Source organism: Leguminivora glycinivorella, chromosome 14 (genome assembly GCF_023078275.1).
Source record: "Leguminivora glycinivorella isolate SPB_JAAS2020 chromosome 14, LegGlyc_1.1, whole genome shotgun sequence".
In the NCBI taxonomy this organism is placed as follows: Eukaryota; Metazoa; Arthropoda; class Insecta; order Lepidoptera; family Tortricidae; genus Leguminivora; species Leguminivora glycinivorella.
In genome coordinates this window covers 20,848,812-20,876,429 of record NC_062984.1, presented here as the reverse complement: position 1 = coordinate 20,876,429, position 27,618 = coordinate 20,848,812, and the positions used below count along the sequence as shown (strand labels likewise).

Here is a 27,618-nt window from a genome sequence, read left to right as displayed (position 1 = left end):
TTAAGAGCTACAAATCAAAGTCTTAAGTGATAAAAATCAAAATACAAGTTATTTTTAAAAGTCGCCGAACAAATGTTGATCAGTATAAGGAGAATAGCCTAGAGTTCAATTCTTCGCCTTTGTTACAGGCCCCACTCTGTATACATCACAAATATAGGTCAAAAAATAAAAAAGATTTTAACAGTTTTCTAAAAAAATATGTTTTTTGCTTCTCCTGAAAACCTGCGTTTTGTACTTTACGACAATTGAACCCAAAGGTATCGATTATATGCGTTCGTCGTCATACAACTCTCACTGATTTAAACTTTCACGATTTTATACACGTATAATTTGAATCATATTCAGATTCAGATTCAGATTTTTTATTGATAAAATATGATATTTTACACGTCATTTTTTATAAGTAAGTATAAATACAATAATCTAAACTTAAGTAAATCAGTATTAGTACATTTCACATGATAAAAATATACATTATACAGTTTTATTATTAACTATTTATATGAATTATGAACTTTAATTTTAATATTTTTTTGTGGTTGGGTTGGCCACTTCTCTATTCATGAATTCGTCTATGTTATAACACGCCAGTTCAATTAATAGCGATTTGAGTTTTTATCGAATAATGAATCGTTCAATTCGATAATTTCGGTGGGAAGCGCGTTGTATAATTTAGCCCCAATGACAGCGAGTGACTTTTTAGTTTTAGCGAGTTTATACTGTGGGACGACCAGACGGGGTCTCCGTCGCGTGCTTCTATCTCGTGTAGCAGAGGAGACATAGTTGTGTACGTTTGCCCTTATATACCTACACGCAGTGAGGACAAAACACTTGGAAGCGTAGGTATTTTTAGTTCTTTGAATAGTTCTTTGGCAGGATGATCGTAGCGTTTTCCTGATATGATCCGCACTGCGCGCTTTTGTATTTTAAAGGCTCGATCACGGTCTGCCGCCAGACCCCACAGGTCTACATTTTATATGCCACTAGAACCCCGTTTCATTGACATTGTGCACTATTGGGCTAGATTAAGATCATAATATTTATTTATTTATTTAACCTTTACTGCACAACATAAAGTACAAATGGCGAACTTAATGCCTTAAGGCATTCTCTAGCAGTCAACCATTGGACCAAACAGAAACTTACAATTGGTGCGGAAAATAAAACAGAAATTTAAATAGATATAAGTCACTATCTAAATACTATATGCATCATCAATATACATACATAAATAAGTACAATCATATACATACATAAACTAACTAAAATATATAATATACATATATATACATATATATATATATAGTACCCATTTAACCATTACTGTCTAACAACGTTGGTGTACCTGCGAGAAGTGTTTACGTAATTGACGTTTTAAGGAAAACTTGCTCTGTGCTTGTCGTATTGCGAGAGGGAGATCGTTCCAAAGACGAATTGCCTGCATAGCGAAGGAGTTGGACATGAACCCGGTGCGATAGAGGGGGATAGCGAGCTTAAGGCTCCGAGACTTACGAAGATCGCAATCGGGACGAGGAGTTATAAATTGAAATTTAGATCGAAGGTAATCTGGTGCAGCTGGATCAAACAGGATAGTATAGAGCATGCAAAGTATTCTAGACGACCTACGCTCGCGGATCGGGAGCCAGTTTAGTTTTCGGCGGAAGATGGAAATATGGTCGTACTTTCTGAGCCCGTAGATGAATCGGATGCAGTTATTAAGCAAACGATCCAATTTATTTAGTAATTCCTGCGTAATGTTTGAATAACATACGTCACCATAATCTATTACAGGCAATACTAACGCCTGAATAAGGAGCATTTTCGTGCTAACCGGCAAAAAGTGTTTATGCCTGTAAAAAGACCGCAGCATATTCGTTACCCGGCGACAAACATCCGAGACTTGCGGAGCCCAAGACAGACCACTATCCATTAATAGACCCAAGTTTCTCACTTCCGGCGCGTAAGGAACCACACTGCCCGCCTAAAGGATCGGAGCCAACTGATCGACATTTACTAAAGAAAGCAAGCGAGGACTTCCGAATGTGATGGCTTGACATTTGTCCGGATTAACATTGATGCCGAAATTACGAGACCAGGTAGAGATATTGGCCAAATCATTATTAATTTTCGTCACTGCTTGTTTTAAACGAGTTAAATCAGTTTGCGTATATATTTGTAGGTCGTCAGCGTATAAATGATGAGAGCAGAGGATCCTAGAAGTGATTAGATTTAGTCAGTTCACGCCAATCGGAGATAGCATCATCCGCCCTGACCGCCTGATGACGATCCTGAAGATAGGAAGAAAACCACTCGGTCACTGTTGATGAGATGTTTAGGTGTCTTAATGTAGCAAGTAACAAGCCATGATTAACTGCATTCAAAGCATTGGAAAAGTCGATCAAGACTAGCACTGTTAACTGAGATGTCTCCATGCCTGATCTAACATCCTCAACAACTTTCAGCAATGCGGTAGTCGTGCTGTGACCAGAGCGAAAACCTGACTGATAAGGAGATAGGAGCTGGTTGTTGAAGATGTGAGCAGACAATTTCTTATGGACAATGGCTTCTAAAACTTTGGACAAGAAAGGTAGTATAGAGATAGGCCGAAAGTCTTTCATTTCACTAGGATTAGCCTTCTTAGGTAATGGAATTACGTACGCTTTCCGCCACAAAGAAGGAAAAGTGCCAGTAGACATCGATAGATTGACAATATAAGTGAGAGCGGGTAGAATACTTTTTTTTTTTATGAAATAGGCAGCAAACGAGCAGACGAGCCGCCTGATGGAAAGCAGTCATCGCCGCCCATGGACATAAGCAACACATACAAGCAAGCATGGACATACTTTCAGAAATATGAACAATCATTAGTCGGCTTATATCGTCAAGACCAGTAGCATTCGATCTAATAGATGAAATAACGTTACTTATCTCATCAGCAGTGACAGGGGTGAAAGTAAATTGAGTACTATATATGTGAACTGAATGAACTATTCATAAGAGCTTGTAATTAGGCCTACATGAATAAGGATATTTTTGAGTTTGAGTTTGAGTTTGATTGGCCATAGAAGTCACTTTTGACATTGACTGTGAAAAGGTTCTACAGTGGCCTAGGATTCACATTGGTTGACTGTACTTTAAATTGCACACGGGACTTAATGTGAAATGTCATTTGATATTTGCCAGTTGCTTTTCGGTGAAGGAGAACATCGTGAGGAAACCGGACTAATTCCAATAAGGCCCAGTTAAGTAGTTACCTAGTTACCCTTCGGGTTGGGAAGTCAGATGGCAGTCGCTTTCGTAAAAACTAGTGCCTACGCCAAATCTTGGGATCAGTTGTCAAAGCGGACTCCAGGCTCCCATGAGCCGTGGCAAATGCCGGGACAACGCATGGAGGATGATGATACAAGTCTGTTTCCCAGAGCAGATTTCCATTTGCTACAATCATGACAAACCACTTTCGCATCACACACTAATAAATATTACTTTCATCAAAGTCTTTAAATAGGATAAAAGCAAATGTATGTATAACATGAGATAAAAAGGTTTACGTATGTAAATGTAATAAATAAACCAATAAAGCGACTTTCATATCATATCCATATAATTATTACAATTCATGCTTACTCTTATCTTGAGTAACCAAGGAAAATCCTTTGAGGCTAGGGTTACCAAGCGATATATTTTACTCGGAGGATATATTCTTAGTTTGATATGTAATGAGAAAATGTTGGGGTTGGTTTATATATAATTTTCGTTATTCACCAAGGCACAAACTTATGTAAAAAATATGTGAACTCACTTTTATGCATAAGAGTCGTGGATTGATCTCTGAACAGTGTATGTACATGTACTGTTGCGGGCACACTAGTCTGATATAGCCTATCGCGTCGGTTCGTCCCTTTCGCATTTACAAAATACTCTACTTGCCCACCAGAACTACCAAAATTATCTGGGCATGAATTTAGGTACCTATGGGTTCGTGTCACGAATTTACTCATGTGATATGGAATGATTCGCCCATATGTTCGCCAATTCTTGAAATTTTGGAGCATCACGTGTCATCAAAATTCATCCCGAACTTCCGAATTCGTGTGGTAACCCTATCGAGCAACGAGTTAAGTCAACCATAAATTTAGCCGAAATGGGCGATCGGAATAAGTTATCATCGGCAGTTAGGAGGCGTTTCTTCGATAACGCTTCCTTGTTTGTATTTTCTTTGTATGTTTTTTTATGTTATGAGACAATTTTACAGAGATCTTCTTGGTTTTATGAAGACTTTGATAATGCTTGCGTTATGATATGAGTGCTTGTACGACAGTGCTCGACATGCTAATCTCCAATAGACCATTCTGTCACATTTATTGACATTTATTTATATTGAAAGTGGCATCTAAATGCATTGGTAAATACTTTCACCTTAGGTAGGTATGTGTTAAGTACAGTCAACCAATTGGAACCCTAGGCCACTTTAGAACTACGCCATAGTGACGTTATAAATCAGATTGTACGAAATCTCTTACTGCTTGTCATTTTGACATGGTTGTAGAGAGGCTAGGGTTCCAATTAGTTGACTGTACCAAGGTATAACACTTATAATGTATATTATATTTTTAAAGATAGAGATAAATTCTAGTACGAAACAAAAAAAATGTAACAGCTAATACTTCAAAATTCTAAACTACATCAAAGTAAAAATTGGTTTGTAGATCTCCAGCACTCAGAAGAGAAAGAACCGCCGCCACACGGTTTTTAATGAAGTTCGTAAAATACCGATCCATAAAATAATGTCTATTTTCAGAACGAAAATCCCAAATTATTTTAACTCCAGTAAAATCAAGTGAAACTTAGTACAAAAGCATATTTTCATAAGCGTATTCTTCAGGATCAGAAATGGTAATGAGATTTTTTACAAAGTGTGCAACGGGTTAACAAACAACTTGCTTACGCTACATCGGGCTTATGCAAAGGGTTCTTTGTGAGTATTAAATTAATAAAGATATTTTTTACGTGTACTTAACAGCTTTTTTGCGTTTTTTTCCTTTCTTGGGTGCAAATTGACACGTTTTAATTATGGAGCGTGTAGAAAAATGAGGACGGACATGAATTCTGCATTTAAAAATTCGCTTTGAGATAATTCGATGTAGGTACTATATTGTGGGAGTTAATTTATGTCGTTTTTTTTTAACATTTCATGAAAAAGCCAAACTGTATTGGTACAAAAAACGTTTTCTGTCCTCAGGGAAAGCGTAAAATTTCAGGCTGCTACGCTAAATGAAGTTACCGCTTCGCGGCTACGTCGAACAGAAAAATAGTATACACACCTTATATGTTTGTTGACCTCGGCTTCGCCTCGGCTGACAGTTACATATGATCTGACACGATTCTTACTTTATTGGCCTAATAAGTATGTAATCTTCTATTGATCCACAGCCCATAAGTAATAATAGGTATATGGAAGTGAAAACGCCACTTTTTTGCTTCTCTGTTGGGCATTAAAAGAAATTTCTTTGGGATACAATTACACAATATTTATTTGAATAAAAGTAACTCTTTACAATTTAATAGTAACTTAGGTTATTTCTACTAGTATTTCAACCTCATAATTTCACTAACACTGACACTTGAGCAGTTTCATATGCTCTGCTTCTCACTTTCGAAAATACAATACCTATATGTAGGTACGTGTAGATAGGCTATAGTTACGAGTTACATAATACAGTGTTATGTTACTAATGGCGACTAAGCCGATTATCACACTGATACGGTTTCCAACAGTGTGATAACCGCCTTAGATGTCCACTTCTCCGGATGCATTATGTCTATTAATATTATAACAGTGAATACTGTTTAATGCCTGTATATGGATATAGGGTTAGATGCACAAAGTAAATAACTGGCATAAGCTTAACAAAATATTTCATAATCAAAATAAATGCCTTCGAAATTCGAACCCAGGACCATCGGTGTCACAGGCACGCCCACTAACCACTAGACCAGACCGGTCATAAATGTAAAAGCAAAACTTTTCTTATCAAAGATTTTCATATGATGCTCTATTTACGTAATGGTTGTTCATTGTATTTTCTCCGAATAGGTACTTTTAAATACGAAGGCCCGATAATACTTAGCCTCCACCACACATAAAGCGATTTGATAGCGTAGCGTTAGCGGAGCGCAATGATAGCGGTGCGCCGGCGGAACGCTAGCGTTCCGCTCGCAATCCGCGCTCGTTAGTTCCCGCCGGCGTCCGCTGGGCGCAACGCCAGCGTTCGTCCGGCGCACCGCCTACGCTATCAAAACGCGTATGTGTGGCCGAGCTTTAAAAGTTAAGAAATGGGTAAGCCCTAATGTTTGCCTTTTGTTATCGAATTAGGGGCACTGCAAACTCGTGTCGGTCTGTCGGTGCAAACTGCATTCAAAAAAGCGAAAGTGCGTGTACACTCAACCAATCTGAATCCTAGGCCACTGTAGAACCCTTTCACAGTAAAAGTCAAACTGACTTCTATAGCAAATAAAGCACGGTGTCAATACGACAGGGTTCTAGAGTGGCCTAGGATTCTAAATTGGTTGACTGTATCTAATACATACAACTTATACCGAAAAAGACCCCGATATCTTTTGTTTTAAGTAAACGTATTGTTAACACCTAATGGAAAATAAAAATAAAATAAATATAAATATTATAGGACAACACTTATTGACTGAGCCCCACGGTAAGCTCAAGAAGGCTTGTATTGTGGGTACCCAGACAACGATATATAAATAATATACAAATACACATACATAGGAAACATCCATGACTCGGGAACAAATATCTATCACACAAATAAATGCCCTTACCGGGATTCGAACCCGGGACCGCGGCTTAGCAGGCAGGGTCACTACGCGCTAGGCCAGACCGGTCGTCAAAATCAAAAATATGTTATCAGACCTTCGTTTGTAATGGAGTATACAGATCCGTTCTTTATTTGTAATGGAGTATACAGATCCGTTCTTTATTTGTAATGGAGTATACGGATTGACATAACGCACGAAAGTTTCCCATGCTCCAGTTCGCAGTTCGCAGCGAAAATTACGCAAAAACACATGTTGAATACAAACATGACATTGTACCACATTTCTCTGTTCGCATCGTTTATACACCCATTGTGCTGTTCCGCTGAATGAAAGCTCACTTTCGCTCAATCAATTGCTTGATATCCTCTTCAAATGGCTTTGTTACTAAAAAAAAAATTGGCACAAAAATGTAGCCCTTCCACGGTGTTTTCAGTCAAAGGAAATAGTAAATCCGATGTACTTAGGATATGTTCAGGAAACTCAACGATAGAGGGCGTGAAAAACAATTATATGCCGTAGTGCGACTCGTTCGCTAGATGTCACTGTTATCCCCGCAAACTGGCTAACGACTTGTCGTAAAATGTATAAGTATTTTTGATGTCCAAATTTTTCGCTAGATGTCGCTGTACCGCTAGCAAACTAGGGAACGATATTCTATGGTTAATTATAATATAGAACCTAGCGAAGCTCGGTCGCCCAGATATTATTAAGTAAATAGTTTAAAAAATAATCAAATGACGTCATAATCCGATATAAAATAGCCCATAAAAATCAGTTCACAACTTTCATAATAAACGCTGTACCTCTATATGCATGTGCCATGTTAGGCGTAGGTAGGTGCGATATACAGAATGAAAAATAAGCAATACCATTTCCGGAGTAAATACCAATTAGAAATATAAATTATTGAAGCCTTAATTTTATTACTTCCTTAAATAATATAGACAACTATTCAGTCGCTATTTTATAATAGAAACGTGGAATGGCAATAATGTACGGCGTCCTATAAGCCTTCACATGCTTAGAATTCATTTAGCGACGTATAGGGACGTTAATTTAATAATTCACGTAAGAAGCCACAAACGCACACACATTAGACAATGCATTTGAACTGTTTGAGTTTTATTGGTATCTTATATTTCGACAGTCGTTAGTTTCCTAAAGGCTCATAAAGTACTTACCTACTTTAGCATTAGCGAACAAGTGTCAATATTTCTTTAGACCAATTTCTTCAAGATATCCATAAATAGAATATATATCCATGACTCAGAAACAAAAAAAAATGCCCTCACCGGGATTAATCGAACTTTTATGTGCTGATGGCTGAAGAGGCTTTATGAGGCCAGAATGGCCGTCGTAAGTTTCTTTTAGTCATAATGCTACGTCTATAGAACGTTATCTATGCCGCAAATGTATCGAGTTACGATCAAAGCGGTTGCGTGCAAGTTAATTTCGTTATAAATAAATCCGTTTTAAATGCTCTCCCTATTCATTTGCTAGAATATTTGTTATGCCATTAGATTGCGTGACTCTTCAGAGATCCTCATTGAGTGATTGAGTCTGTTTATTGAGTTTTCGGACGCCATATATCATAAAGACAGTTTAATAGAGAAAAAAATTAGGCCTCCCTTCGTTCCTGGGCCTAGTCTCTTCCAAAGCCGCTCCGCAGTTGTCCGAATATCATCCACCCAACGCGCCAATGGATGCCAGGCGCTTCTGCCGGGCGGCGTCCGCACGGATTTTTTTCCGCAGTGCGCGAATTTACTCAATAGTCCATAGGTTGCAGACAATTCGTGCGGCGCCGCACCGCAACCAATCTGTAGCAAACCACAGCTTTTTATCCGCATACGGATTATTTTCCGCAGTGCGCACACTTCAAGGACGTTCCATACTTCAGATTTTGCGCCAAAAAAAACGTACGGCAAAAATCCGTAGTACGCGCATGCTCTTACATCCGAGAGAGGCCACCATAGGCGAGACGACTAAAAAAAACTAATTAGTCCGTCAGATAGATTATCAAAAAATTTGGGACACTTATTTTTGCTCGTAAACAAAAAATTACGACGGTACGGTGTGTTGAAGTTTCAGGTGGCGTCACGCTAGGTACAAATTTTACTTGAAAGTGACGTCACATGCCCCACGCCGGCACTTTGATGCTCCATATCTTTGTATTTTTTCACTAATCAGATGAAGTGAAAAATATGTGTTCAGTATTTTTGGACGATCTAACTGACAGTACTAAACAGTATGCCGTTTTTTGAATGTAGTCGTCATCCCTATTCTGTCAACATTTTGGTCCACTTGCCATCACTACGCCTGGCAACATGTCCCGCCCAATTCCATTTAACTTTGGAAATGACCTCACCCACGTCCCGCACCTTGGTGCATCGTCGGATCTCGATATAGTAGTAACTATGATATGTGTGTGTACATAGTTAGCAATACAAGGTCTATTGTCTAAGGCATGTATGTTCACAAACGTAGCCGTGTCTGAGACGTTATTGTCCGCCGATTACTGATAAGCTGGCTTTTATACTAGGGAATTAGCATGTTTCGAGGAACGCTGTACAATACCTAAGTGTATACGAGTAATATTGTCTATTTGAGAATGGCCGTGTTCACTTGTTCAGGTGTATACGTGAAAGCGCGTTTTCATGCTAACGTAGTTTTCATATATTTACAACTTAGGTGAAGGATAATTTATATAGGATTTATAATCTTCATAGTAAGAATCGTACCTCGATTTTATAGCGACACTTATTAAATACTACATTGATTGACATGATATCATGATATTAAAATAAAAAATATGTCCTTTGTTCTTATAAAAAATAGAAACACAGAAATATGTAGGAAAATTTGATTTTTTCTAAATATTTATGGCCACTTCGAGGCTGCGAAACAGCATCAGCACCACCTAGTTTTGCCTAAAAAGCCCATATATTTCAGGGGTACGCTTTTTTGTATGGGCTTTGTCAGTTCCGTATTATATCGTTCATGCTTATATCGTAGTATACCATATCACAGTATGCTCATATCGTAGTACCTCCATAACACAGTTAGTAAGCGATATCATTTTAATAAATGATTTTCGGGGAGCCAACTAAAAATATCCTGTATTAACGATTATTCGGTTCTATCGCATCAAATATTCGAGAAGTACTGGTGGCCTAGCATGCAGTAAGAGCGGTACTTTCGATCCAGCATATTCGAAAAAGGTAGAACATAGAGGCATACGTATGTTTAGTAGGTATACTCATAAAACTATAAACACATTTTCCGTAAATATCAATTTCCAGAAAAGAAAATGACTATCTGTATATAGAAGTGGCCGACGGTCGTCCCCTTACCTTTAAATAAGCAGATTTAGAACAAGTCCCATTTCCTCAAACGTCGCCCTATTAAAAAAACGCTGACCGGCGACAGTTTGTCGCGGAGACGCCCTTCTTTTCACCCGTGACTTGCCGGCGTAACGTACTCGAATGGCACAAACGCTCACGAAACGAAACGGTCGTAGATATCTATATCGCTCTTGCGTATTGGCGTGACAGAGACTACCTTTCGCGGCGTTTCGTTTTCGTTTCGCGTCGCAGAAATGCCATTCGGCTACGGCACCTTAAGTGGCAATCGTTGACGCTACGTATTAGCGATCGAAACGCCGTCTGTCCCTGTCACTCCACTACAGAAGAGCGATAAGGAGAACTAGCTACGTTACGCTTACGAAGCGTAACGTTGACTAAGTACCCTGTCACTTTCACACGCAAATCGTTTTCATCTTTATTGCGTTCTTTTTACCGCAAACTTATAATTCGGGGCTTGGCATTTTAGGCAAATTATGACACCTAGGTCAAATAAGTCGCGTAGTTTGGAAAGTTGTGAGAAGAATATAAAAAGTTCCAGGTTTTTTATAAAGATGTCTGTCTACATTAACTTTTGCTTTCTGTCTATTAAACTTGTAATGATTGTATAATTATGTGTAAGTGCTATAATTTTCTAGCATCTGTCTTTCACTATCTGAACTTTGTCCAGGAGAGACTACCTATTTCTCTAATAGGGATGTCACGAATGTCGCATGTGTCACATTCGCGAATGCGAATGCGAATGCGAATATTCAGAATGCGAATGTGCGAATGCGAATGCGAATGCGAATATCGCTGAATTTCATAAAAAACCAAAATAAAAACTGAAGCAATCACCAACAACCCGCTAGGTAAAAAATTTAAAATGCTTACTATTGGTCAAAATGCCGAGTACGAACTTCACGCCGTACGAATTTGACCTATCTGCGCATGCGCGAGTCGACAGTCGACAAGTAGCAATTGCAGCGGCCGGCGCGGGCGATGAACAAGCTGCGACTTGCACACATTCGCATTCGCAAAACATTCGCATCGTTTGAAGCGAATGCGAATGTCAATGCAAATGTTTAAAAGAATGCGAATCATTCGCATATGCGAATGCGAATGCAAATATTCGTAACATCCCTATTCTCTAATACCTCTAGAGGTATATCAGTAAAAATAAAATTTTGAAAAAACCCCTGTCCGCGACCTAGTGTACCGATTTTCATAAAACATGGCTGAGAACACTCCCGACTAACTCAGCTTTCAGACAAAGAAAAAACTAAATCTAAATCGGTTCATCTGTTCGGGAGCTACGATGCCACAGACAGACAGACACGTCAAACTTATAACACCCCGTCGTTTTTGCGTCGGAGGTTAAAAAGGGAAAGAAGGCATCGTAACAACATACTTTGCCACATAGCTGATAAGGGAAGCTTGCAATCGGTTGCAAGCTTCCCTTGTCAGCTATGTGGCAAAGTATGTTGCTGTCGCATAGGTCTGTTTAGCCACCAAAAGCGATGTTTCTCGGCCATTGTACCATAAATAGTCTGAAATAGACGCTTACGGCTCAGCCACGACATTGGTCTAAGCGCGACAGCGATACATTGGAACGAAACACAGCGATGGGAGTTTTCGGCTGCCGACTAAAAATGGCTGCCGCTCACCGCTGACGCGCTTCAGACCGATGTCGTGGCTGCTGGGCCGTTAGGCCTTTTAGTAAGTTATTGTAAGCTAAATTCTGACAGAAGAATTCAAATAATGTTCACCATCACATATATATGTAATTATATATATTATAGTCTATCTTTATATACATTTATATTTATCAGTATTCTACTTTAGTTTTGTAAATTTATATTTGATGTCACGATTATATTTGTCTCTGTTAGCTACTATTTCTCCTGCACCAACATATATGTCTCGGTTTAACCCAATGATTGACTGGTAAAGAATGCTTTTTGGCATTAAGTCCGCCATTTATACATGTTTCTTTGGTTGTGCTATAAAGTTTAAATAAATAAATTTATAGTTTAAAAAAACTAGAAAAACACGCTTTTATAAATGCACGTAAAAGCCAAAAATAAATTATGGATCGTTCAAGTTGTCTCTATTTCTGGGATGAAGAGTGAACTATGTGCTTTTAATTATAATATTTGATTGTAAAAGCGTGGGGCGCTTCAGTCGTGCTGCAAGTCCAGTTAGCGCGCCAATCTGTGTAAACTGCTTCTCGTATCAGAATCAGAATCAGAATCAGAATCAGAATATTTATTGGTAAAAACAATTTTACATGTCAACATCTTAGAACAAGTATATAAGTAATTATTATGTATCAGAAGGTACAGTGATTTTATTATTATTATTTTATACCTACTTATGTGGATCAATGAATTCCTGATATGTATTCGTCAATCGAGTAGTAAGCCATCGTAACATAGCTTAACTTGATTTCTCAGCAAGTTATACAAAATATTTTTCCTGTTACAGCGCCCCACGCTTTTACAATCAAATATTATAATTAAAAGCACATAGTTTACTCTTCATCCCAGAAATAGAGACAACTTGAACGATCCATAATTTATTTTTGGCTTTTACGTGCATTTATAAAAGCGTGTTTTTCTAGTTTTTTTAAACTATAAATTTATTTTATACTTTTTAGTCGTGAAATATCTTTAAAATGTAAACATAAATTTATTTCAAGTAGGCGAATTTCGCAAGCCATTTGTGGCTTAACACGTATTGCTACTTAATAATAGTTAATACCACCTGATGTCTATAGGTACCAAGTTTATCGCAATAAAGTCATTCATTGATTCATTGAATTTTTATTTTTATTTAAATTTATATTTTATTGAGCCCACATTCTCTCCATCTCCGCCAGTGTGTCTGTATTGCATGGTGTTTTACCTGTCAGCTTAGAACAATCTAGCTCTTCTATCTGGAGAGCACTAAGTGATTTTACTCTACTCAGGGCCACATGCGCTTGTCCAACCGCAAAAGTACGGGACCCTAAGTACACCACTGCGTAGTGCCTTGCATCTTGTGCACGGTAGATGCCTAACTTGAAATTACTAGGAGCCAGTGCCGGCCTGTGCAATCGATTAGGATTGTGTGGGTTGGTTGAGAGAATTTGAGTTTTGGCAGGTTTGGGAAGAAATTTTAGCATGTAGGGAAAAAATGGCGAGCGTAGCGAGCGCGAAATTTTTTTCACAGTGGTGCGCTAATTTGAAGATTAATGAAATACAGAACTTAAGGATTTCATCTTGCAGAGTAAGAAAAAGACAAAGGGTTGAATTTTCTCAATCGCACTCTAGTATATTTACGTGGGTTGAACCTGGATATGGAACGTGGACGAGACATTTTGCTAAGCAACTAAAATACTGATAGTGGCTCTGGGATCTACAGACCTTCGCGACATGCTTAGCAGTGGCACACCCACCCTTTTTATACACTACGTTGATCTTTCTTTTTTGGAGGGGGGGTTCGCCCCCCGAGCCCCCTTTATTTGCTCTTATGGGTCACAAGAAAACCCTAACCCAACATATTTTAAATACTATGTTGATCTTTCTTTTATGCGGGGGGCTTCGCCCCCCGAGCCCCCCTTTATTTGCTCTTAAGGGTCTCAAGAAAACCCTATCCGAACTTATTTTAAATACTACGTTGATCTTTCTTTTTTGCGGGGGGCTTCGCCCCCCGAGCCCCCCCTTTATTTACTCTGAAGGGTCACAAGAAAACCCTAACCCAACTTATTTTAAATACTACGTTGATCTTTCTATTTTGCGGGGGGCTTCGCCCCCGAGCCCCCCCTTTATTTGCTCTGAAGGGTCACAAGAAAACCCTAACCCAACTTATTTTAAATACTACGTTGATCTTGCTATTTTGCGGGGGCTTCGCCCCCCGAGCCCCCCTTTCTTTGCTCTGAAGGGTCGCAAGAAAACCCTAACCCAACTTATTTTAAATACTACTTGATCCTTTTTTTTGCGGGGGGCGTTGCCCCCCGAGTCCCCCTTTACTTGCTCTTAAGGGTCACAAGAAAACCCTTTCCCAACTTATTTTAAATACTACGTTGATCTTTCTTTTTTGCGGGGGGCCTCGCCCCCGAGCCCCCCCTTTATTTGCTCTAAAGGATCACAAGAAAACCCTTTCCCAACTTATTTTAAATACTACGTTGATCTTTCTTTTTTGCGGGGGGCCTCGCCCCCCGAGCCCCCCTTTATTTCCTCTTAAGGGTCTCAAGAAAACCCTATCCCAACTTATTTTAAATACTACGTTGATCTTTCTTTTTTGAGGGGGCTTCGCCCCCGAGCCCCCCCTTTATTTACTCTGAAGGGTCAAAAGAAAACCCTAACCCAACTTATTTTAAATACTACGTTGATCTTTCTATTTTGCGGGGGGCTTCGCCCCCCGAGCCCCCCTTTATTTGCTCTTCAGGGTCACAAGAAAACCCTAACCCAACTTATTTTAAATACTACTTGATCCTTTTTTTTGCGAGGGGCTTCGCCCCCCGAGCCCCCCTTATTCTTACTCTTCAGGGTCACAAAAAACCCTAACCCAACTTATTTGAAATACTACTTGATCCTTTTTTTGCGGGGGGCATTGCCCCCCGAGTCCCCCTTTACTTGCTCTTAAGGGTCACAAGAAAACCCTTTCCCAACTTATCTTAAATACTACGTTGATCTTTCTTTTTTGCGGGGGGCTTCGCCCCGCGAGCCCCCCCTTTATTTGCTCTGAAGGATCACAAGAAAACCCTAATCCAACTTATTTGAAATACTACTTTGATCTTTCAATTTTGCGGGGGGCTTGGCCCCCCGAGCCCCCCTTTATTTCCTCTTAAGGGTCTCAAGAAAACCCTATCCCAACTTATTTTAAATACTAGGTTGATCTTTCTTTTTTGCGGGGGGCTTCGCCCCCCGAGCCCACCCTTCAGTTGCTCTGAAGGGTCACAAGAAAACCCTAACCCAACTTATTTTAAATACTACGTTGATCTTTCTTTTTTGCGGGGGGCTTCGCCCCCCGAGCCCCCCTTTATTTCCGCTTAAGGGTCTCAAGAAAACCCTATCCCAACTTATTTTAAATACTACGTTGATCTTTCTTTTTTGCGGGGGCTTCGCCCCCGAGCCCCCCCCCCCTCCCCTTTCTTTGCTCTGAAGGGTCGCAAGAAAACCCTAGCCCAACTTATTTTAAATACTACGTTGATCTTTCTTTTTTGCGGGGGGCTTCGCCCCCCGAGCCCTCATTTATTTCCTCTTAAGGGTCTCAAGAAAACCCTATCCCAACTTATTTTAAATACTACGTTGATCTTTTTTTTTTGCGGGGGCTTCGCCCCCCGAGCCCCCTTTATTTGCTTTGAAGGGTCACAAGAAAACCCTAACCCAACTTATTTTAAATACTACGTTGATCTTTCTATTTTGCGGGGGGCTTCGCCCCCCGAGCCCCCCTTTATTTGCTCTGAAGGGTCGCAAGAAAACCCTAACCCAACTTATTTTATATACTACGTTGATCTTTTTTTTTGCGGGGGGCTTCGCCCCCCGAGCCCCCCTTTATTTCCTCTTAAGGGTCTCAAGAAAACCCTATCCCAACTTATTTTAAATACTACGTTGATGTTTATTTTATGCGGGGGGCTTTGCCCCCCGAGCCCCCCCTTTATTTACTCTGGAGGGTCACAAGAAAACCCTAACCCAACTTATTTTAAATACTACGTTGATCTTCCTTTTTTGCGGGGGGCTTCGCCCCCCGAGCCCCCTTTATTTCCTCTTAAGGGTCTCAAGAAAACCCTATCCCAACTTATTTTAAATACTACGTTGATCTTTCTTTTTTGTGGGGGGCTTCGATCGCCCCCCGAGCCTCCCCTTTATGTGCTCTTAAGGGTCTCAAGATAAGCCTATCCCAACTTATTTTAAATACTACGTTGATCTTTTTAGTAGTTCCAGTTCATATCTTCCGGCTCCATCATCAGACCTTTAAACCTAATCGTAGTCAAAGTTCATTACAAGACTTTTCTAAGAAACCCAAAAACTACTATGATACGATGTTCTATCATGGAGTTCCAGTTCATATCTTCCAGCTCCATCATCAGACCTTGAAACCTAATCGTAGTCAAAGTTCATTACAATACTTTTCTAAGAAACGCAAAAACAGCTATGATACGATGTTCCATCATGTAGTTCCAGTTCATATCTTCCGGCTTCATCATCAGACCTTGAAACCTTATCGTAGTCAAAGTTCATTTCAAGACTTTTCTAAGAAACCCAAAAACTGCTATGATACGATGTTCCATCATGTAGTTCCAATTCATATGTTCCGGCTCCATCATAAGACCTTGAAATCTAATCGTAGTCAGAGTTCATTACAAGACTTTTCTAAGAAACCCAAAAACAGCTATGATACAATGTTCCATCATGTAGTTCTAGTTCATATCTTCCGGCTCCATCATCAGACCTTGAAACCTAATCGTAGTCAAAGTTCATTACAAGACTTTTCTAAGAAACCCAAAAACAGCTATGATACGATGTTCCATCATGTAGTTCCAGTTCATATCTTGCGGCTCCATCATCAGATCAGTTCAACAGTACCATATTAGTGTATTGTCATCAGAACTACTTACAGCTGCCAATTTTCATTACGCTACGATCCTTGGAAGATGGTTAAATTAGCCTCCGTAGATTCCATTACATAGTTAGTTACATACACGACGACCTAATAAAAGCGTGTTAATAAATAAATTAGTAGGTGCCGAAGCTGAATTCTCACACAAAAAGAAATTCAACGTTTTATGAAATACCATCTCTCTAGTTAATTAAATGGCCGTATTTTATTGTTTTTCCTCATAACAAACCGGGATCAGATTTCATAATCAGTGTTCGGATATCTTATTACGTTTCTGTGGCATTTTATTTTAGCGAAAATAATCTTATTTTGCGTCGTCATTTGTGTTTATTATTTATTAGGTAAGCGCTTATAGGATATAAATACAAATTCTTTATCCAAATAGGCTACAGCGGCACTTTTGGGTTAACGTAGAATATAATGTTCATAATATAAGCAACAGTTATGAAATACAATTGAAACTGACTTGTACTTATTCTAGATGACCAAAAAATTTAAATTGATATCGGTAAACAAACATATTTATAGTTCCGTGACAAAAGGCAGACAGACTACTGATCAATCATATTTAAAAACAATCTAAAAGTGACATCGTTTCAAACGTTTAAGGAGGTCGCGCACCGGCCAGTCGCCAACAATTATAATATAAAATACATACAAATAACTACATTCAAAATAAACAAAATGAGTTTAACCGTGTAGTTGCTTATTCAGTAGCAAGTTTTTTCGTATTACCCCCTAACGTTCACTAAAGTTATCAAGCGGATAAAGTTCGTCAGTCCCTTTCCGACAAATAGGACAGAAAGGGACAAACCGGACAAACGAACTTTATCGGCTTAATAACTTTAGTGAACATTTCAGTGGCGGCTGGTGAAAATTTTTGCTAGGCGACACTGATTAGGTACTTTACTAGTAATCAGTTTTAGGCAAGCCTGTGGGAATCGGCTTGTATGGATCATCCACTGCGTTAAGTTTATCTTTATTGCGTTGATATTTCTCATTTCGTCGCCCGTAGGTGGCAACGAGAATCGATGACGGTATGAAACAATGCGGAGGGGAAAGCACGCTCGGATGCGCTGGTGCAAATGGACAGCCCGGAAAATAAGCCGGCTTTTTTTACGATAAAAAGACTTTTTAACAGCAGCTGTAGCTATATTTAAAATTGCACACTGACCTCCGACGTTTCAAGGACGGAATGGTCCCCGTGGTCTCGGAGCTGACTCAAAAACATGTGTCAAAAATCGTCTAAGTTTATATCAGTGAGCAGCTGTAGCTGCTGTGGTATTGCTGCGCGACATTGATGTCGATTGCATTTCTGAAATATGAAAATCTGGGAACAATAACACCGGTTTCTTGTCTCGACACCAAACCTGTCGACTGCTTGTTTTTTTTTTTAATAAATACTCACCCCCTTATTCATATACGTATTCTAAAGTTATCAAGCCGATAAAGTTCGTTTGGCCTTTTCTATCACACCAATACGTCGGAAAGGGACAAACGAACTTTATCGGCTTACTAACTTTAGAGTACGTTTATGAATAAGGGGGTACAACTATTAATTTCGATTTAAAGTGTGGTAGTATAGAAGAGTTTACCCTTCCGAGCTGATCTATGGACTTTATCTTTATATAGTTTATTAAACAGTGTGACCATTAATTAAGTGAGAAGTTTTAACAAGTCTTACCCGATAGGATAGTCTTTACACTATTAAATAAAGTTCGCTCAGTAAAAACTAAAAAGCAAAAAATAATAAACCTTTGAATTCAGATTTCTTATCGTATTGCAATAATCTAAACATCCAAATTATAAACAAATCAATTATTTTTGCAGTCGGTACCAGACCTGTTCGTCGCCTTGCTATTGCCTGTTTGCCCCACCCAACCATACGCAGGCTGGCACCGACTCCAAAAATAATTGATTTGTTTATAATTTGGATGTTTAGATTATTGCAATACGATAAGAAATCTGAATTCAAAGGTTTATTATTTTTTGCTTTTTAGTTTCTCCGTGTTTTGTAACGCGCTTATTTTTGAAGGCGGTTTTATTTTTTGTTAAAAAGTTTATTTATTTGTTGATTTTTAGTGGTTCCTATTGATATTATACGTATCAGTCCGAATACATGTACACTAGTGAAAGAATTATCCTTTAACTCCTAACCATTGAGGAGTTGACCTTCCATCATCAGCTCAGCCACATAAAATTATAACCATCAGGCGTAAATACTGGTTTACCTTTGAAAAATACACTAAAAACATTACATGTGCCTATAACATTTGAAGAGTTCCCTCGATTTCTCCAGGATCCCATCATCAGACCTTGACTTGGTGCCAATGGGACCATCTCGGGGTTATACCCGTTCGATCAAAAAAAAAATTTTGAAAATCGGTCCACAATTCTCGGAGATATCGAGGAACATACATACAAAAAAAAAAAAAAACATTCAGTCGAATTGAGAACCTCCTCCTTTTTTGAAGTCTGTTAAAAATAATAGTGTAACGTGGCTTTTCATTGCAAAAGAGCTTTTCTTAGGGTCTTCTCAAATCTATCGACTCGGAATCGGCTTTCATCATTCTCCTCCTTGCGTTATCCCGGCATTTGCCACGGCTCATGGGAGCCTGGGGTCCGCTTTGACAACTAGACCCAAGATTTGGCGTAGGCACTAGTTTTACGAAAGCGATTGCCATTTGCAGATGGTCAGATGTTTGTCAATTGTCCAATTTTTGCCACCAGGTGGAAAAAAACCGTGTAGCACTTGAAGCATAAGGGCTCTTCTGGAAAGCCACATAAACTGTTTATATATATAGCGTGCAGCGTCTATGTAAATTGTTTTGCATGTGGCAACTATTCAGACACTTTTGTAAGTGTTGCCATGATAAATAAAAATGTTCCATTTCTACTCTATTTTGCCAAGCTGTTTGTATACCGTACTATCATATACATATATACATATGTCTTTGCAGTTTGTCCCAAAATTGTCTACATTTTGAGTTAACCAGTAAGAATGGCCGTAATGTCTGGCTCGGAACCTCACTGAAGTAATGAATACTTGCACCATGATTTTGGAGAAAATATAAAATAAGTTGACTGTAAAGACTATAGATTTCTCAAAAAAAAAACTTATTTAATTTGATTGTGTAAGTATGCAAGATTAGATAAGAACTTATCCGAGGTAAGTACAAAATTTTATGCTAACTTTAAATATTTTTTATGAAGAATATTTTAGTTTAAAACTTGACAACATCAACACCGAAACCAAAACTTATACATTTGGCAACCTTTTGGCGACTATGAGATCAAATGGGTTAAATTGTGGCGTAGGCGAGTGGCTGGCAACCTGTCACTGCAATGTCACAGTTTCATTTTCTGTCAACCCCTTGTTTGCCAGGAGTGGCACAGAAACTTGAGTAGTTTCATGTGCTCTGCCTACCCCTTCATGGGATACAGGCGTGATTGTATGTATGTATGTATGTATGTATGAGATCAAAATATATTACTCGATAGTGAGAACGTAACGAAAAATTTGCTGTCTACTTCCTAGATACATTTTTAACTAGTGGTAGCTACACAGATCAACAAAATAAGCAATAAAACTGTTCATACGATAGTGCATCCGCTACTTACTTTGGAAAAGTTAGAAAAATCTCATGTTTTGAAGCAAGTAACCCTCCAACCGAGTAGCTAACAAACTTTCAGCAACTAGTTATTTACTTTTAATCTATCCCCAACTTCAGAGATTCTCATAAAGTATTTCAAGAGTCGGGACCGTCTGCGAAACTTCAGAATGATGGTGTTATTAGTAACGGAGGTTTCTAAGTCAACTGCGTGCAACTTGGGGTCACCGCGTTCGGGAAAAGGGAGGACTTTTCCCGTTTTTATCAAGTGATAAAATGTTACGAGTTTGGGGTATTGCGGGGTAGACAAAACTTGGTCCGGGGATATGGTTTAGATGGTTACTGTCAGGTTAACAAAGCGAGCGTTTGGTATATGTAGAAGTTTGTTATAACGGATTTGGCATTGTATAGATTGTTGCATATGCTTTGTATGAGGAAGCAATACTTTTCCGTACACTGCTTTGTTCGTCCACAACAGTATTATATAGAGTACTGTCGTACAGTATGGCCAATCCCGCTAAAATAATAAAATACTATCTAATAATCTGCCGGATGGGATCAATAAGGCACACGGTCACTTAATTCAGATTTTTCCGGCAGTCCGACTTTCTGTTTTTCAAATCAACTATTGGAAAAACCTCTGCTTGTAAGCCTTCTTTTTTCTTAATCATTCCAAACCCTAATACTGTACAATAAAGTTAAAATTTGCAGTACTTTTAACCTGACACTGCATTTAAACTTTTTCACTTGCTTAAAATTTTTCTGATTGCTTTCACAGAGTTTGTAAACTTTTTCGTAAGCGATTGCGATTCTTGAAAAGGTTTTTCCTGATTAAAAACGTAAGTTCCTGCTTTTTTTAATGGAGACGCGTGATTTATGTGAGTGTTGTTTGAATTATTAAATAAACAAGGGAAAAGTCAGTTTTATTTTCGTTGGCATTGTTTAAAATCAAATCAATATTTCTTCCAAGTGATGTTTGATCATCTATCCAGATGATGGAGTCGACTGTCATGTGGTAGGGTGCATTGGGGTAGTTTCGAAGCACAGAAATGCTCGGGTAATTTCGAAAGGGGAATATCGTCACTACTTTTAAAAAATCTCGTATCTCACGCTGTTCCTCAAAGTTAAAACGCAGTAAGCCTATATGCATTCCATACATACTTACTACAATTTTCTTTTCATTGACAGACGAAGATACAAGTTTTTTTAAAAGTAGTGACGATATTGATATTATGGAAATACCTAAATGGTGATTTTTATGTGACTTTCGAAATTACCCCAATGCACCCTATATAGGTTAAATTGTGGCGTAGGCTAGAGGCTGGCATCCTCACAATTGCAATGTCACAATTTCGTTTTCTTTCAACCCCTTCACAGCCTAGTGGCACTAAATTTGAGTAGTTGCATGTGTTCTGCCTGCCTCTTTATGGCGTGATTGCATGTAGGTATGTACATATATAAAAAAAATATCCAAAAACAATACACAAATCAACAATACCAGCCATTTTTTGCAAACATCTGTACCTGTCCACACGGCTGACAAACTTACCCTGATTAATCCCTGGCCAGATTTATAACCCGAATAAATCAATACAAACAGCCGACACGGGTGCCTTCGACTTTTTTGTCTCCCTATCAGATTTATTGCCGTAAAAACTGGTGACTTTAGCAACAAATTAAGTCCCGATACGTTGATATCGGTAAGGGTTTGGAAAAGATTCATTTTTTTAAAGAGACGTTTTAAAAAAAGCTGGCATCACTCTAGTGTTTTGGAAAATTTTCATTAATAATGTAGAAACTAAATATCGTCACTAATACTTTGAAAAAAAAATCTCGTATCTCACACTGCTCCTCAAAGTTAAAACGCAGTAAGTCTATATGCATTGCATACATACTTATTATATTTTTATTTTCATTGACAGAAGAAGATACAAGTTTTTTTCAAAGTAATGACGATATGTCACCTCCAAAAATCCTGTCAGAGTCTACTATTAAGTTTATTAATATATTCGATCCTGCACGGGTAGCATGGTCGCGCGATAGACGATAAAATATCAGGCCGTCCCTATCGCACTATCAGTAAGTGCGATAGGGACGGCCAGATTTTTTATCATTTATCGCGCGACCATAATTGCCTGCCTGGGGTCCAACAGTAAGCGACTGTTCTAGTGTTAATGTCTAATTGTCTATTAATCTATTATTATTTCAAACCGTTTTTGTTACTAGAAAAATGAGGGACATTAAAAAAAAATTAGCTACCTACCACTAACTTCCCATAGAAAATTTGAATTTCGTGCCTTTTTCTAGTGACAAACTTGTTTGATCATGATCTGATACGGAAGATAGTTTATAGAATAATATCACAAGTACTTGGGATTAGTTATCAAAGCGGACCCCAGGCTCGAGCCGTCGCAAGTCACGCCGAGAGTCATGAGCCGTGGTAAATGCCGGGATAAATAAATAATGAAAATGAAATGAAATGAAAATGAAATATTTATTTTTCAAGTAGGCATATTACAATGCGCATATGAACGTCAAATAAAGCTACGCCGGCTCTAACCCTACGCCTCAGCCTCGAGAAGATTTCAGTCCCCCCTCAGTTGGGAGGGGGGTATCCACTATGGGACCGGCAAGAAACTCGGCGGGCAACTTCTTTTCAAAACATTACATCTTATAATTAACATGCATTAAATAACAACATACAATTTAACATGCAAAAGTATTCATCAAAGAATATGAACAGACTAGGTACTCTATGGAAATCAATTTCAATAAATTATATTATTGCTTAATAATACGTCGTTCTTCTTCAGAGAAAACATATCAAATTGTCATAGAAGAAAAAGATAATATGAATCTCAATATCATTAAATATGTAATTTACCTACACAACATAAAATATAAAATATTTGATGTGCTTTCTTATCTGAACTGTGTCCTCTATACATAATACAATTATTTTAATTGCTATTCGTTTTTTGTAGTTTCTGGTTCGGGCCATGCATGTTTGTCTGTCAAATAGTCCTCGACTCTGTAATAAGCCTTTAACATCAATGATTTTTTTAAGTAGTTCTTAAGAGCTGGGAGGGTAATCTCAAAGCAGTGTCAGGTAACTTATTATAAAAATGAATGCATTGCCCAACAAATGACTTCTGTACTTTACGGACACGAAACTTCTTTATGGCAAGCTTATTTTTGTTTCTAGTGTTATAATTATGGATATCAGAATTCTTAGTGAAACAGTCTAAATTCTTAACAACATAAATTATACTATCATAAATGTATTGGGAAGCTACAGTTAAGATATTAATTTCTTTGAAGAGTTCTCTTACTGATTCACGTGTTCCTAAGTTGTAAATAGAACGAATGGCTCTCTTTTGTAATACAAAGATGGTCTGTATGTCAGCTGCTTTGCCCCAAACCAGAATACCGTATGACATTACACTGTGAAAATAACTATGATACACTAGGCGAGCTGTCTCAACATTAGTCAGTTGCCTGATTCTCCTAACGGCGTATGCGGCTGAACTTAATTTGCTTGCTAGTTTCTTTATATGAGGACTCCATTGTAGATTTTTGTCCAATGTTAAACCAAGAAACAGTGTTGTATCTACCATCTCTAAGCATTCATCATTCAAAAGTATTTTTGTATCGATTGGTTTAACATTCGGCAGAGAAAATCGAATACATTTGGTTTTCTTAGAATTAAGAAGTAAATTGTTGACAGTAAACCACTGCAGTACATCAGCTAACGTGCTATTAATTACATTGTAATCCGTAGATTTTCGGTCAACATTAAAAAGCAGTGATGTATCATCAGCAAAAAGTACTATTTCACAAAAGTTTTTCACTATACATGGCAAATCATTTATATAAACCAAAAACAGGAATGGACCTAAAATTGAGCCTTGTGGCACTCCTAATTGGACTACAGTCCCGCTAGAGCGAGTTTTGTTAACAACTACTGTTTGTGTTCTATTGCTAAGGTAAGAAGACATAAAGTTTAGGGCATTTATAGACAAACCATAGTGTTCTAATTTCAAAATGAGCGTTCCATGATCCACACAATCAAAGGCTTTTGAAAGATCACAAAATATGCCAATTGCATCACAAGAATTTTCCCAAAAATTATATATATGTTTAATGAGTACCGAAGCAGCATCGGTCGTGGAACGGCCCCTTGTGAAACCGAACTGTTTGCTTGTAAGTAATCTATGTCTGTTGAAGTGTCCCAGTAGATCATTTAACATTAGCTTCTCAAAGACTTTACTTAGTACAGGAAGTATTGATATGGGACGGAAATTGGTTATATCACTCGAATCACCCGATTTAAAAAGCGGTATGACTTTGCTACATTTCATAAGATCTGGAAAGGTGCCTTGTGAAATTGAAATATTATATATTACGGCCAAGTAAGGTGCTATTATATCTATGACATGACTAATTACTTTAACTGATGTTCCCCATAAGTCTTCCGTTTTCTTTAAATTGAGTGACTTGAATGTTTTAACAATATTTACAGAGTCTACTTGACTAAATTCAAATGAATTATTACATTTCTTAACATTAGCACAAAGTAATGAATGGGCTCGAGCCGCAGAAGAATGTAAACATTTTGTGGTGTTAACGGCTATATTTGAGAAATAATCTTCGAATGCCGAGGCAACATCGCTGTTCGACACTATTTGTTGATTATCTGATATAATGTTGACTTGACAATCGCGTGATTTACATTTACCAGCTTCTTTATTTATAATACTCCAAGTTGTTTTCACTTTGTTGTCCGACACTTTCAATTTAGAACTAATAAAGTTTTTCTTGGCAGTTAAACACACTTTCTTGAAGATTCTTGAGTAGTTTCTTACATAGTCCAGGAATTCTGAATTCTTGTTCAGCTCTCTCTCACCATAAAGTTCATAAAGTCTTTTTCTACTTTTGTGAATACCTACAGTAGCCCATTCACTAAACTTTGTTTTAACTTTTGACCCACTAATAGATTTCACTTTGAAATTGTTATTAAATTGATTAAGAATTACATTGAAAACATCTTGATACAAATGATTACAGTCATAATGCGAAAATGGTATTATAGACAAACTATGTATAATTTCATTTTTGAATGATTCCAAGCCAGATCCAGTAATGGGTCTATATGTTATTGTTTGTGGAGTATCATGAATAACGTTTAAGAAAGCTGCCCTTTGGCCGCTGTGATCGGAATGAAAACAGTTAAATAATTTCTTATCTATACATTCACAGTTACAAAAAATATTATCTAGGCATGTTGCACTAGTCACACCTACCCGGGTAGGTTCAAGAAATAAATTAAATAAATTAAATGATTTAAACAAACAGAACATTTTAACAGTATTACTAGATGACTCGAGCAAGTTAACATTAAAATCTCCACATACAATAACATGTTTTTGGCCCTTGCATACTAAATTCAGAACATTTTCCATTGTAGATTCAAATATGCTGAAGTCAGCTGATGGTGGTCTATAAACACATACAATAATATATCTGTCTAATTCAACACATGAAATTTCTATAGTTCTTTCTATGGAATATTTTACAACATCTTTGCGCTCTTTACACTTCATACAATTTTTAACAATAATAAGGGAGCCACCATGAGCAGCAGATTTTCTGGCAAAAAAACTAGCTAATTTAAAATTAACATAATCAAATATCAACTGTTCTTGCTTCAACCAATGTTCAGTAATACACATAACTTCAACATTATTACTATCTAAAAATAATCCTACTTCTAATTCTTTGCTGGAAAAACCCTGAATATTCTGGTGAACAACGTTCATATTCAGGTGTTTTTCCGCTGTCTTACAATCTAGTTTAAATGAGGCATGGGGTCCTTGGCTTTGTCAGCTGACTGAGACTTATATATAACACTATTACATCTATTTGGCTCAATATTGAAGGCCAATAACTCCACTAAATATACAAATAATTTCTTTGGCAAAAATACCTTCCGTGGAGCTAGCATGAAGCGCTCAATGAATTTATTTAAGTCAAAGAAATGGTACTTTTTATTAACAGCTATGGCATGGTACATTAAAGAATTATAGTAAGCTATCTTACAATTATAGTCATATGATACATTTTCTGCATAAGGTAGTGCACATAATATAATTTTCCCCACACCAGATTTTTCAATAACATTTAGTGTGGACATTAATTTATCTATGCTAAGCTTATCTACATTAAGACTATTTCCTAATAAAATTACTAATGTAGTAATAAATAAATAAATAAATATTATAGGACATTCTTACACAGATTGACTGAGGCCCACGGTAAGCTCAAGAAGGCTTGTGTTGTGGGTACTCAGCAACGATATATATAATATATAAATACTTATATACATAGAAAACATCCATGACTCAGGAACAAATATCTGTGCTCATCACACAAATAAATGCCCTTACCGGGATTCGAACCCGGGACCGCGGCGTAGCAGGCAGGGTCACTACCGACTGCGCCAGACCGGTCGTCCGCAATAAAGCAAGGAGCGAAGGCGGTTGAGAATTGAGGGAAGGCATGGATAAATTCGCACACATCCAGCAGGCCTCCGTGGCGCAGTTGGGAGCGCGATGGCCCCGGCAAGGCCAAAGGTCGCAGGTTCGAGTCCTGCCGGAGATGTGAATTTTTCCATTTTTCCTTTAATTTAAAAATATGTAATATCGCTCGCAGACGTTTCTGCATGATAAAAAACAAATTAAAGCAAGGAGGATGATGAATTTCACAAGTACGTAGTAGGGAAATGCGAACTGACGACTAATCCTGCATTTTTGTTTGTTACAGATTTCAACAGTAACTGATGTTTTTCTAGATGCTAAGTAAGTAACAAACATTTTATTAGTTTATTACCTACCTATCATGTTTTATTCTCGTATATTATAAATATATTCCTAGTTTAGATACTATTTATCTGACGTGATTGCGTCTCAAACGGGTAAAGTGGCATAGGTAAATAAAGGTGTGGTATTTAAATTGGTAACAATTAACCAAACAAAAACAACGGTCCGACACAGATAATTTCATTATTATTCAGATTCTCACGTTTCGTTACGATTAATTAAGTTTTGAAGGAGGAAACAGTCGAGAGCGGAACCTCGATTTTAAAGATTTTTTCACAATATCTTTTAACCGAGTTGTACTGAATGGACAATTTTTTTTTCGATAAATCTAGTTAATAACATTAGTAT

The 27,618-nt window shown here is 37.9% G+C and overlaps 2 protein-coding genes across 4 annotated transcripts in view; both read left to right on the top strand.

Annotated features, from left to right (window-relative positions):
- LOC125233499 (brain-specific angiogenesis inhibitor 1-associated protein 2) overlaps positions 1-27,618 on the top strand; it is a 473,288-nt gene that overhangs the window by 276,871 nt on the left and 168,799 nt on the right. For all 3 annotated transcript variants that reach the window (XM_048139541.1, XM_048139540.1, XM_048139537.1), the window contains exon 3: positions 27,215-27,249. The gene's annotated coding sequence lies outside the window, so the exon portion shown is untranslated. The remainder of the gene's footprint in view (positions 1-27,214; positions 27,250-27,618) is intronic.
- Positions 1-27,618, top strand: part of LOC125233097 — a 183,444-nt gene that overhangs the window by 151,411 nt on the left and 4,415 nt on the right. The window lies entirely within an intron of this gene.